This window comes from Mytilus trossulus, chromosome 10, assembly GCF_036588685.1.
Source record: "Mytilus trossulus isolate FHL-02 chromosome 10, PNRI_Mtr1.1.1.hap1, whole genome shotgun sequence".
Classification (NCBI taxonomy): domain Eukaryota; kingdom Metazoa; phylum Mollusca; class Bivalvia; order Mytilida; family Mytilidae; genus Mytilus; species Mytilus trossulus.
Window position 1 is genome coordinate 4,701,693 of NC_086382.1, and position 6,000 is coordinate 4,707,692.

The window sequence follows — 6,000 nt, forward strand, 5'->3', positions numbered from 1 at the left end:
CATGGCAGTGATGGCAAATTGCCATAATATCCATGGAAAGTATGACATTGATGGCAGGTTGACATGAAAATGATGGCTACAATTAAAGATTTCCATGGAAAGTATGGCATCGATGGCAGGTTGACATGAAAACGATGGCTACAATTAAAGATTGCCATGGAAAGTATGGCATCCAAGGCATTTCCCTGTATTCACTCACAAATGGATATGCAGATGATATTACCTTGTATGATGTAGTTCTGTTTAGTTTAATAATATATTCTATTCAAAATAGGACAACGGGAAAGTAATTATCTGCAGGAGTTCTCAGCAGTTTGAATTAACCTGATAACTTTCAAAATAAAGCTACACCTTTTAAATTTCATTGCCATATATTGCTGGCAAAATAGATTAAAATAATAAAAACTATTAAAACTAACTATGTTTTAATGTAAAGTTTTAAAATCTTGAAATGTTCAAAGTTCATTATTGCTATCTGTCGTCTATCTTGTCTTGTGTTCCTTACTTGGCTTCAGCAGATGGCTGATAGGTGGAAAACTTTCCATTTCTTTTGTATGATGCCTAAAAAAACAAGTTACCCTATTCATTTTTATTCTGAAAAATATCATATATATACATGTACTAGTGTATTAAAATTAACCAAAAATGTGTTTTATATTTTGAACCACTGGTCTTTGGTACTTTTATCAAGAGATAATGTGTGATAATTAATTAAAAAATTGGAAATCTTTGCTCAGCAACAGTGACCTTCCCACAGCTATCATGTCAGTGACATGATAGCTGTTGTAAGGTCACCAGTCATGCATTGAAGTGCAAATTATAATTAAAAGTTTATATAGCTTTCTATACCCATATCTCTTGCTGCATTGATAACATTTCCCCATATTCCTCTATTTATAGTTACATTGTATTATTAACATAATGTATTAATTGTGGTGAGAGTGACTATTACTGACCACAAAAGAAACAGTTGATTGTAGACATTTTATAAGTTTGTATTGTTGGTTTTATTTTCCCCGATTTAGTTCATGTCCATCAACGTTTTGATTTTGTCTAACATAATAAAACGTCAGTCACCGTCTTTCTACTAACAGTAGATGAACGCATATTTACCCTTATTGTAAAAGCAAGTGACATTGACCTATAATACTTTTTCATTGTGATGATACGTACATACTGCTGTAATTTTTCTTGTTTGACACAGGTTTCTGTCCAATTTTCTTTCTTTGGTGTATCCATATAGTTTCTGCTACTTGTGGGAATGGTACATTCACTAACTGTTGAAAGCTGCTAGTCTTGATGTTCTGTTCTACAATAGGCCTGTAAAATTTCATTGAATTTTTTTTGTAAATACTAAGATACTTTCTTAGCATGATAATGTACCTTCCAGAAAAAAATCTTATCAATATCATATAAGTTTGACTTAACAATTACGCTGTATGTAGTTCACCAAGCCTTAAAGTAAACTAATCATTAGTATTCATGCCAGGAAATGTACCTGATCACAGTAATGACTATTGACTGTAAATTAATGTAAAAGCTAGTCTAACCCTCCCCCCTTTTTTTTTCTTAATTGAATTTTTAAGCTCGTTTACCCAAAGTGAAAATGAACATGCTTCTAACATTAAATGTTAATTAAAAATAGTATATTTGGAAGAAATTATATATGATAATATATATTGTTCACTGTGGCCCTTCCATGTGTTCAAACTTCAGATCAGGGATACAATGTTGACGTTATATTTTTCTCTGATTGTGCACTTTTGATACCTATTTGGAGTTTCTAGATACGATTCATAAATATGAAAAACAGTGATAGCCACATAGAAATATCGACATACCATAATGATACTTGATAAACGGCAAGTATCATTATGGTATCATTAAGGAAACACGCTAGAGTCGCACCAGCATATAAAAAGGGGGATAAGCATGAACTGGTCAATAATAGACCTATCTCATTAACTTGTATTTGCTGCAAGTTAATGGAACACATATATAGTAACATCACATATTATGAAACATCTCGAATTAAATAACATCTTGTACGACCTTCAACATGGCTTTCGGCACTCTCGATCTTGCGAGACACAACTTCTCTCCTTCATCCAAGAACTTCAATCCACAAACAACTCAAATACACAAACAGACCTTGTAATAATGGACTTTGCGAAGGCCTTTGATAAAGTTCCGCATCGTCACTTACTATACAAATTACAATATTTTGGTATTAATGGAAACACTTTAAACTGGATCTCTGCATTTCTCTCTGATCGAACCCAGACAGTTGTTCTGGATGGAAGATCATCAAGCACAGTCCCAGTCACCTCTGGGGTTCCACAAGGTACTGTCTTAGGTCCAGTCTTATTCTTGGCGTATATCAACGACCTTCCAGTCTACCTTACACTTAGCAAACTAAGATTATTTGCTGATGACAGTATCATATACATGCCAGTTAAATCCCAGAGTGACTGCCTAAAAATGCAAGCTGACCTTGATGCAGCTGCAAAATGGGAAGAGGACTGGCCGATGGCCTTCCACCCAGACTAGTGTAATTTTCTCTCTGTCACAACTAAACGTCAACCTTTACAACATAATTACACTCTTCACAATCATACTTTAGAAACTGTTACATCTGCTAAATACTTAGACATCACATTACAATCAAACCTTAAATGGGACAAACACATAGATGACAATATCTCGAAAGCCAACAAAACTCTCGGATTCCTTTGAAGAAACCTGAAAACATCAAATCAAAACATCAAGAGCCAGGCAAACCAAGGACTTGTCCGTCCCAAACTCGAATACTCTTGCTCAGTTTGGGACCCCCACACTTCCGAATCTATCTCGAAGATAGAGATGGTCCAAAGGAGAGCTGCTCGGTATGCCTGCAACAGGTATCATAATACTAGCAGTGTATCAAACATGCTGAACACACTAAACTGGCCCAGTTTAACACAACACAGACTGTGTGCACGCCTGGTTATGATGTACAATATCACACATCATCTTGTTGCTATACCATCTAGCACAATTCTCATCCCATCAGATTCATCATTTTCAAACATCATTTTCAAACCTTTAGACACATTCATACAGATTTTCATTTTTCCCATACACAATAACTCAATGGAATCTTTTACCAACCTCAGTAGTAAATACACAGACAGTCGACTCTTTCAGAGATCAGCTTACATATGCTGTTCTCTCCACTATCATTTAAAAAGCTTCATCTCCTGTACATCTGTTCTCTGCACCGTTTTGTATATAACTAAAATATTAACTAGTTTTTTTTTTTAATAAATAGGCCACGCATGCACCAGTTATTAATCATCTTTACCCCATAGAAAATATCAATGGAATTCCAGTGGAATACCAGTTGATTCCACTGGAATTCCACTGGTTTACAGTGACTCATTTGAATTCCACTGGTAAATCATTTAAAACTAAAAATTCCAGTGGAATTTGATTGGTGATTCCACTGGAATGACATTTGAAAATTTTACCACTGTAATTCCACTGGAATAATGACATTTGAAAATTTTACCACTGTAATTCCACTGGAATACATTGTTGGGTTGCATGATTTATCATTTAGATACTGATGGCCATTTTTTGGGGTAGAAAAAGTATTTATATTATATTCTAATGACTATTCTCAGTACAATTCATTTGTACCTAGTCAAAATAATTATGATGTCTTAATTGAAAGGCAATTTAATTGTTGCTTTAATGACAACTTCTGCAGCAACGTGCAAAGAAAAAAAATTAAATTGCCATTCTGTTCAAAAATGTTTTAATGCATCACCCTTATTTATTTCTTATATATTGAAATTTATCTGAATACAGCCTCTCCCACCATACTGGCCAAATTAAGAAGACCCAGCAGATTTGCAGTATATTAAATGGTTATTCCTTGAAATCAGATACCAGCCGGTATTGTTGTATTTAAATAATTATATCATTATAACTCATTCTCGAAAAATGGGCCTTGCCATCTGAAATGATTTAAAATAACTGTTTCATTTGTATAACTGTAACCTACAAATTGTTGGTCAATAAAATTCAATCAGGTCACCTAATAGTCGGAGGCTGTAATATCTGTTCACCTGTCAATTTCGTTTCATAACTCTCCTTTTTTATTGCGTTATGACAAGGTGTAACATTTATAACTACGTAACAGCACACGTATAACTGAGTATCATAGGTACCGTTTCGACCGTTCAGAGTAGAACATTTTATCTAATTATTCGTGAAATATCATAAATGTATGGTGGTTTTTTTTGCAAAATAAAAAAATAAAATAAGATGAAAAAGTTGTAGCTGTATTTTAAGATAGATATTATATACAAAACTAAAATTTAAAAAGGAAAACGTATATTTTAATGAAAGTGAAATACATTTTCAAAACATTCCACTGGAACTACATTGGCTTTCCACTGGAATTACAGTGAAAAGTCCAGTGTTATTTCACTGGATTCCAGCCAAATTATTCCACTGATAATCACTGGAATTCCAGTGGAAATTACAGTGTTATTTCACTTGTATTCCAGTGGAAATTACAGTGTTATTGCACTTGTATTCCAGTGGAATTCCAGCCAAATTATTCCAGTGGAATGCGAATGTAATTCCAGTGGTATTTTGCTGCAACTCCAGTGGAATTGCTACTCTGACATATACACCTTATTGCTGGCCTTATCACTACTTCTGAGAAACACAAAATATAGTGATTCATCATATGATTGATCTGATCATATTCAAATAAATAACATTTTTAACATCCTATCCATGAACAGAAAAATGTCCTGCATGGTTTGCATAAGTAGAATAAAAACAGTGTCTATATGGTCAGCTTAAACCGTACCCACAAACTGATTAACTAATATAAAAATTATGTGTGATATATAAACTTCTCTTCCTTTCTGTAATTCAAAACTTGCTGTCTCTGTACTTCCAACTATAATTGCTGAATAAAGGTATTAAAATGGAGTCTGCATAAAATCTGTTTCATATCATTGCTGGCAGCTCAGATTTAATCCCCTAAAAGTACAAAAATATCCACAAAGAATCAATTGTTCAAGAGGTAATGATTGTATGAAGCAATAAATTCAATAGAAACAGCATTATGCATCTTAAATTGCATTGGAAGTTTAAGTTAAACTCAAATTAAGTACCCCCCCCCCCTTTAACCCTTGAAGATAAAACTGGCGACTTAAATTATTATTAACGTTTCACCAAGTTAATTTACGATGAATATTATTCACACAATTTAATTTCTACATATCAGATTATCATATATACCCAGGTACCATTTACATGTCAGATTACGATATGTCTATTATGAATGTGACAAAAATATATCAATTTATCATTCTTCATTAATTTATTGTCTGCCTAAAATTTCTGATGTTTTGCTCAGATTAAAATCCTAAATGTTTTATATTGCCTCAACAAATTGTATTTCATAATCATTATATGTTAAATCAAATACTTATCTGAAAACATCTGCGTTTGGATTCTCCATTTTTGTTATCCAGCGTAATCATGACGTCATATTTGCAAGTGCGTTTAAGTCAAGGTGTCAATCTCGTCCCATATAATATCGGCCCGAAGTTGATTCGTCCCTGTAATGGTATTTCAGTGAACTTCTCAAAACCGGTCGTCCGTTGGACTACGGAATTAGCCGATTTGCGGGGTTTGCCGGTTTGTAGAAATTTAAAATCACAAGAGTTACTTCCCCTTAATATGGGTGTTTGAGAATGTTTTGAAAATGTATTTCACTTTCATTAAAATATACGTTTTCCTTTTTAAATTTTAGTTTTGTATATAATATCTATCTTAAAATACAGCTACAACTTCTATTTCATCTTATTTTATTTTTTTATTTTGCAGGAATAAAAAAAAAAAACATCATACATTTATGATATTTCACGAATAATTAGATAAAATGTTCTACTCTGAACGGTCGAAACGGTACCTATGATACTCAGTTATACG